This window comes from Xenopus laevis, chromosome 8L (assembly GCF_017654675.1).
Source record: "Xenopus laevis strain J_2021 chromosome 8L, Xenopus_laevis_v10.1, whole genome shotgun sequence".
NCBI classification, from domain to species: Eukaryota; Metazoa; Chordata; class Amphibia; order Anura; family Pipidae; genus Xenopus; species Xenopus laevis.
Genome location: NC_054385.1, coordinates 103,334,120 through 103,343,277, shown reverse-complemented (window position 1 = coordinate 103,343,277; position 9,158 = coordinate 103,334,120).

The following is a 9,158-nucleotide window of genomic DNA, read 5'->3' as shown; positions in this document are numbered from 1 at the left end:
TATGCCCCTGACTTCCTAAGCTGTAGGTCTAGGGCAATGGCACCTGGACCCTAAATGATTCTTCAAACTGTGATTTTCCACATTTTTCTTGTTTATAAACAATATTAGACTCTGACCCATGATGTATTTTGATGCTACTTGTATTCGTGGTGAAAATATTGCTATTTATTTCTAGTTGCTTCCAAATGGGAAGCTCCATAAGCAGTCATTTACCAATTAACAATCCTTAAAAAAGCCCATTACAACACTAAGTTTATGGTGGACCTGTAACCCAGACACGAAAAACTGTATAATAGAAGTTAAAGCATTTATAGCTGTTGTAAGCCCATTTAAAAATCTTAGCTGTCAATCAAATATTGCCTGCCCCTCCTCTATGCCTTAGGCATAGAGGCCGGGCAGACAATTACTTTCACTTCCCATTCAGCACTTCCTAGATGTCACTGCTCTCCCCACATTCCCCCGTTCTCTTCACCATATAATTGTGTAGCCAGGACATGGGGATGGACATCAGGTCCCCCATTCTGGTGCACAAACAAGATTCTGAGATGATACAAGACTTGTCTTAATGACAGTGTCCACAAAATGGCTCCTGCCTGCTTGCTATAATTATGAATTCCCAGACTGAAGGAAACAAGATTCAAATAATTTAGATAGTATAATTAAAGTTAATTTTGCTTGACTTTTATGATAAAATAGGATTTTGAATATTTTTTTTTTGGGTGACAGGTCCCCTTTAAAACTCCTTTAGGGCAGAGGACAGACCCAGTGACTACTGACGAGTTGGGGGTGGATATGATGGAAAAAAATGTACAGTGTGAAATGGAGAAGCCTAAAAACAATTTGCATCGTGGTACAAAAACTTCTATTTATATCACTGCTGAACACTGTTAAAAGGGTAGCTCACCTCAATGTTAAAATTTAAATTAACTTCTGGTATGACGTGGAGAGTGATATTCTGAGACAATTTGCAGTTGATTTTATTTTTTTATTATTTGTGTTTTTTGTTAACACAAATTTAATTCAGCGGCTCTTCAGTTTGCAATTTCAGCAATCTGGTATATCAATCTATATGACCCTAGCAACCATGTATTGACTTGAATAAGAGACTGAACTATGAATGTTTTACAGAGCATTTTTTTTTAAATGGAGTCAGTGACCCCCATTTGAAAGCTGGAAAGAGACAAAAGAGCAAGGCATTATTCTAAAATATAACCTCAAAGGTAAAACACCCCTTTCATTTATAGTATGTTACAGAATGCCCTGTTCGTAGCAACTCATCTATCTTTTTAAAAATCTGCTTTCCTCTTCTGCCTCTTTACAGATTTCAAATTTTGGATCAGCGATTCTTTTAAAAAAAGAAATCAGAATTTTTCGGGATTTATTAAAGTACGACGGTATGAAATCTCCAAATCCAAAAACTCGGCATCTCAAAGCTTTCGGGATCCTGTATTAGTCAATGGGGAAGGTCACAGTGTCTGCGCTGCTGTCAGTACCGATATCCGATGATTTTGGGGATTTTGGGCCAAAAATTCAGAAAACTAAATAAGGTCCATTCGGGAATTCGGAGTTGCTCGGATTTTTATCTTAGAAATCCTGAGATAAATTTGAAGCTTGATAAATAACCTCCTTAATGACCATTCAGCCACTTTGACCACTGTATATTCTTCCGTTTCAAACCCCTTTTCTGCCTGTTAGGCTAAGGTCACACTGGATGATCGGTCGCCCGCGATTTTTAAAAGCGAGTCCTGGCGACAAGTCGTTCGTTTTGTCGACACATCAAGGCGCATGCAAATCGCGACCTAGTATGTACACAGCGCAATTTGAAAGCGCCTGTAGTTTTAAAACGCGCAGAAACCCTTTTGGGAGCGATAGATGAGAAATAGCATGTACATAGAGAAGCACAGAAATCTCCCACAAATAAACACACACAAAGTAGTAGTAGTAGTAGTAGTAGTAGCCGCGATAATATGGAAATTTTTGCGCTGACGTCAAGACACTACGTAACAACGCTACAAGAGGCCGCACCAGTACAGTCAAACAAAACACGCGAGGCAAGGCGTAGCGCACAGCACTATGGGATGATAATCGCTTCCTGGTAAAAGTCGCTCGAAACTTTCCTTCTGCACAAAGGCGGTCTCCTTGTCGCCGCGACTTTCTTTTATCGCCCAGTGTGACCTTAGCCTAAAAACAAGGTTAGACAAGCAGAGATGGCATTTGCGTCAACATTATAAAAAGACTGCAATTAAAAATATCTGTACAGGGTTTCAATGACACACAAGCCATGCTTCTTCATCTGGCACTTGCAATTAACATATTCCTGCACAAGTCTTGCCAGGCCATGGGAAACCCAGACATCAGGTTTAAATGTTTGAAAGAGAGTCTTAAAGCCATAAATGCATCTTGGCCATTAAAGGAAATCAAAAGCTGCCTTGCTTGGAAGTACTATTATTATCATTATCATAAAAGGTGAGAGTGGCAAATCGTTCCTATTTAAGAAGCAAGAAAAAAGATTACCCCCCTTGTCTACTTTCCAGGTCAAAAAAAGGTGGTTATTCTGTCACCAGTCTTAGCTGCTGAAGAGGGTGACAGGTATTTACTTGTCACATCGCACAAGCAATATTCGGCATTGCATCGGCAGCAAAACACACTATTTTCTGCTCTCTCTGAAGATAATTAGACTTCCCTTTTGTTGCAAATAAGATGTAAAACAGCTTTAACTGCCTGTGAAAGTGATTAAAGTAACCTGTACAGAACCCCATTACTTAAGGCATATTTCTTTTTGACGCATAATTTCTCCGTTTAAAGGAAAACATAATGCATACATAAAAAAAAAATCTCAAATTGTCAAGATGCTTTAAACAAAAAATTAGAACTCGATTAAAGATGTTCTCGGTAGCTTGTTAACACAGAGAACTAAAATTGTGAGTTTTTTTTCATCGTAATTATGGGATAATGGCGCGCGTCAGGAAGGTAAACAATTTACTGAACATTTTCGAAGATACTGCTGCTGGAAACTCTGTTTCTCAGTGTTGTTTTTATTTTATGTCACACAACAAAAGCACAAACTTTGCTAGTAATAACACTTTATTACTTGGAACTTTCTAGTATATATGCCCCAGTAAAGCCCATTCATTTATATTATCCCCTTCCAACAGTACCAAGGGCATAGGAATAAAGGGGTGCAAAAACGGCATGCCACTTTGTCACTCAGATCAACTATTCTTGTTTGTAGGGAAAGACAATACACAGATCCTGCACAAAAATCTCCATTATACTAAAATATTTAGATTTATTCTATGGTTTAGGCTCTATTACATGTAGGGAACCAGAACTTAAAGGGATACTGTCATGGGAAAAAAAAAAATTCAAAAATAATCAGTTAATAGTGCTGCTCCAGCAGAATTCTGCACTGAAATCCATTTCTCAAAAGAGCAAACAGATTTTTTTATCTTCAAATTTGAAATCTGAAATGGGGCTAGACATTTTGTCAATTTCCCAGCTGCCCCAAGTCATGTGACTTGTGCTCTGATAAACTTCAATCACTTTTTACTGCTGGAGTGATATCACCCCACTCTTTACTGGAGTGATATCACCCCCTCCCTTTCTCCCCCAGCAGCCAAACAAAAGAACAATGGGAAGGTAACCAGATAACAGCTCCCTAACACAAGATAACAGCTGCCTGGTAGATCTAAGAACAACACTCAATAGTAAAAACCCATGTCCCACTGAGACACATTCAATTACATTGAGAAGGAAAAACAGCAGCCTGCCAGAAAGCATTTCTCTCCTAAAGTGCAGGCACAAGTCACATGACCAGGCGAAGCTGGGAAATTGACAAAATGTCTAGCCTCATGTCAGATTTCAAAATTGAATATAAAAAAATCTGTATGGATTTCAGTCCAGAATTCTGCTGAAGTAGCACTATTAACTGATGAGTTTTGAAAAAAACATGTTTTTCCATGACAGTATCCCTTTAAACTCTACTCTACTCTACTGGTTACACTTCTGATCCTTTGTTCCACCAGACTACAGAACTTTTCATGAGATCTTTCTGGCAAAGAGGGCGTAGACCTTTAAGAATTTTTGAAATTATTCATTAAATCTGAATCCAAAGGGAGGTGGGATGTCATATTATCACATACCACCACAATGTTCACCAGTGATTGGAAAAAGGGTGGAGAAAAAGCCAGGAGTTGGTTTAGGATTTAGCATTTTTTGTCAAATTCAGCCTTAAGAGGGTCATTTGCAGCCACTAGCACAAATTGTCCCATGAAAATTTTGCATGTAAAATCCATCAATCAAAAGATGCTCCCTGCGCTTACGTATACAGTATTTGCACTTGGCATTGCTCAGTGCTTCTTGCCTCCTGTTCTGAACTGAGAGGGAACACTGGAGCTACCGACACCTCCAAACCTGGCAGTGGCTTCACAGTTCCCACAGCAGCAACTTGCGTCAATCCCCCAAACTTAGTTCCACTGAAAAAAAAGGGCTTGCACTCTGAATGCTGGAAATGATGCCAACTGGACTTTGAATTTGCAGCACAATTGAGTACAAGTGATTTGCTTCAAAGTACAAGCACATGAACACATGGACTGCAAATGCATTAGGTGCATTTTCCCCTGGTGACCTCAATAAAGATGGAATCATGGGGAAAAAAATGCATTAAGGGTAAAAAAAACATGGTGGTTGAACTCAAAATTGCCCTTTGCTGACTGCACTTGCAGTTGTAAATGAAACAAATCAGAGCATTTAAAGTTCTATAATGCACTGGACAACTGAAGGAGACATTTTTTTTAGATAATACATTTTCTATTTATTTTTATCAAATTGGATATGCAAATTGGGCTTCCTTTTAGCCAGGTTTTTTTTTTTTTTTACTAAGGATTCAGTATTCAGCCAAATCCAAAAATCATGATTATGAGGAAACCTTTAGAAGGAAAATGTTGAAAGGTTTAATGCTTCCCATGGGATAATGGACATTTATTGCTGTCCCCATAGGGTCCACATTTATGTAAAGTTGTTGTTATTTGTTGCATTGCTTTTAGAATAAGAATAATGCTTAGTTATCAATTAACTATATTATAGTACAGGTATGGGACCTGTTATACAGAATGCTCGGGACCTGGGGGTTTCCAGATAACGGCCTTTCCCTAATTTGGATCTTCCTACTTTAACTCTACTAGAAAATCATGTAAGCATTAAATAAACCCAATAGGCTGGTTTTGCTTCCAATAAGGATTTATTATTATTAGTTGGGATCAAATACAAGGTACTGTTCTATTATTACATAGAAAAAGGAAATCATTTTTACTAATTTGTATAATTTGAATAAAATGGAGTTTATGGGAGACGGCCCTTCTGTAATTTGTAGCTTTCTCAAGATAACATATACCATACCTGTACATATCAGACAGCTAAGGATATGCAAGTAAAAATAAAGACGGAAAAATAAAGGAAAATAAAAAGCAGAATTTCAGGAAGTCAGAAATTCTAACAAACAAATTCTTGATGCCAAGCTCAGCCCAGAGCCTTTCTATAGAGCAGATAGTCTGCTCAGCAGGTAATGACGTGCTCTCCTCTGGAATACATTAAGCTTCACCGCAGATAATGGTGTCCGGTGTAAATTAACAAACCCAGTGGTAAACGTGCTTCCATTTCAGCGGGAGCCCCTGTGTAAATTAGCATTTCTTCCTAATCAGATCACTGTACTCCTTTCTTCAGTTGTATGGTGCTCCTAATATAGTTTGCTTTCAGGTGAAAATTTATTCTCCTGGGGACACTTGTACAATTTCTGCCCCTGACAGAGAGGAATACTTCTCTTAATCAGCTCCTCGGCCTAAAACTTTCCCTGTTTCTTGCACTTTCCTGCTGTGAGTGCCGTTGTGAGTTGTTGGAAATGATTACTCATTTGTAAGCTTCCTTTATAGCATTTCCTCACGTGTAGAGGTACCCACAGAGCTGACCGAGGCTTTGATTTTATAATTACACCTGTCAGAGCAAGGAATAGCCATACAGTTACAGCTACGAGGTATGGCTCGCTGCCACTTAACCCTTCAGATCATTTGGAATCATCCTTTCATTTTCATACACTAAATTTTGAAATATCTGTACATTACAGTATTAATTAGCAATGGCAAATGATGATCATTTAAAAACTCCCACTATGCAGAATAACTGTTTTCCTGCACAATAGGCAAGCTTTCATCAAAGTATTTTAACTCCTGCATGAATATATAAAGCATGGCTGGTATTAAATTATAGTGAAATTTAGCCAGAAATCTATGCATTTCATCAAAAAATGCACATACAAAAGGAATCCTGGTGAATAATCCTGTAGTTTAAAAGCAGGTACAATGAGAGCACCCGTGTGACCTCACGCCACCCCTTCTGGAAGTAAGTAATACCTTGTACAGGAACTGCTGACCGGATGTTTTATTGGGACAAATTCCAGATATTATGGTTTTGAGGGGGGAGGAAGGTGGGGGTCTGGGGGGCGAATAGATGGGAAATGTATATATTATTTTTCCTAGAGGAAACCGATAAACATTAGATTTCCGGGATTCTCATTCAGCTTCCCTCACTCCGAGGGACTTTGGGAAACAGGATATATATATACATCGTTTCCAGTTTTCAGTTCAGGTTCTGTGTGAGCTGAATTGTTCCAAGGACCGAAGGCATTCCTAAAGTGGTAAACATCTTGATGGGAACAGTAGGCATCTAACAGTTACAGAACAGTAATTCACAGCCAGTAAATAAATGATGTAGGTGTGAAAATTGCTGAAATTAACAGTTTCTTGTCTACTGATTTCACAAGGCAACTCCAAATTTGCAAAGATCGGTGTTAGAATGATGTACTCTGCCCTAGAAAAGCAGACACACACATCTCTGAGCTGGAACCATACAAGGAAGAAGATAAGAGATAGAAAGAAGAGGAAGTTCTGAGATTTAAGGTCTCTTTGAAATTAATAATACTGAAGTAATTTTTTTCTGCATCTTTTGAGGGTACTTTATTACTCATTGCAGTAATCACCCCATGGTGTCTGTTCATACATTGGTAAGTGCAGGTGTGGGTTACACATGTTATAGTAGAGATAGTTAGTTAGTAGAGAATATTACTGTACCAAACCATTTTATAAAGTGCCAGAACTTAATATAAAGACTAAAAAAATTCTAGAGAAAGGTAAAGAATCAATGACAATTATTGAGCTAAATTTATAGGCACAGAAGGGGAATTGATTTAAACTGAGAAATGTATTTAAACTCTTGAGAAAATTTGGCATGTATTTTCGGGAGATTACAAAATCACAGGGCTATTGGGACTAACAGAAAACATTCTTGATCTAAGGAATCTATCATTTGTCATATTGGACCCTTTAAGGGCAATGACAAACATAGTACTTTGTTGTTCGTGGGAGATCACCAACAAAAAAAAACTCCAGAAAAAACCCCAGAATATTTTATTGTAAAGAGATACAGGTATGGAATCTGTTATCCGGAAACCTGTTATCTAGGAAACTCCAAATTACAGGAAGGCCATCTTAATCAAATAATTTTAATCAGATTATTCAAAATTTTAAAAATAATTTCCTATCTCTCTGTAATAATAAATCAGTACCTTATACTTCATCTTAGATGAAGATCAATATATAATTAATCCTTACTGGATTCAAAACAACTCTTTTGGGTTTAATTAATGTTTAAATAATTTTTGTAGTAGACTTAAGGTATGGAGATCCAAATTACAGAAAGACCCCTTATCTGGAAAGCCCCTGGTGCGGAGCATTCTGAAAAACAGGTTCTATACCTGTACTTGAGTGCATGATGTTGCTTAGATGAATATTCAATTGCATTTTACTTGTTAGTTCAGGTGCTCAGATGGAACTTACAAAATAAAGACAAAAACATTTAAGGAAGAAGATGTGTATATGGTACAACTTATAGCCATGTTGTTATGCCAAAAATGGATGGCAAGAAAATGCCAAGAATTCCAAGAAATGTGTAGTTTATTATAATATACAGGCTTTTTTAAACAACAGCTGCAAAAGTAGCAGGTAAATGTATTGGAGACGGCAGATAAACTAAATAGCTAATATTTGGATACAGATGCATAAAAAATCTTTCATAAGAAAATTATATGACTAACAAACCTATCCAAACCCTAATTTATGCAATGATATCAGTTGTGAACAAAACATTTCTCACTTTTAGTTGTCCAGAGCTTTAAAGGCACGTACGTTTATGGGATCAGATTCTTTTTAGCTCAACAACCAGGATTCATCCGCATTATGGGATTCAAATAAATCTGAACTCATATCCTAGATTCAGTGCATTTCTCATCGCAAAGGAGAAATTTAAGATCAAGCCTACAGTAGAAGAAAGGACTGAAGGTGTTAGAATCTTGGAGTTCATAAAAGATTCACACATTTCAAATAGAAGAATGTTTAAATTAGGGATGCACCGAATCCACTATTTGGGATTCGGCCGAATCCCCGAATCCATGGTGAAAGATTTGGCCGAATACCGAACCGAATCTGAATCCTAATTTGCATATGCAAATTAGGGGCAAGAAAGGAAAAAGTGGAAAAAATTCTTCTTTTGTGATGGAAAATCATGTGATTTCCCTATCTGCCCCTAATTTACATATGCAAATTAGGATTCAGATTCTGTTCGACCAGGCTGAATCCTGCTGAAAAAGGCTGAATCCCGAACCGAATACTGGATTCAGTGCATCCCTAGTTTAAATACAATATATTGAAAGTCTAGGTCTTTTTGACTGAGCTCACTGCATTTAGGTCAGTCGCATGTGCATGTGTAGTGCATGGAATTCAGATATTATTTATATAACATGGACATGATAAGCAGCACTTTACAAAGATTGGTCATCATTGGTCATCATTCCCTTTGCATTATTGCCATAGTAAAGCTTGCAATCTAGAATGGGGGATGTGCTTAATAAAAAAATGTCAAGCGTGGTTATAACTTTATTTATATAAAAATATGAATTATACTAGCTTCAGTAAAGGTGTTAATAGCTCTGAGGTTTTTTGCCTTGTCTTCGAGGTTCATTGCCTGTTCCTTTAATCCATAATTATTGTGTTCTCCCATTCTTTATCCCATTATCGTTATGTTTTCCCAGAGACTGTTTTTCCTCTAAGTCA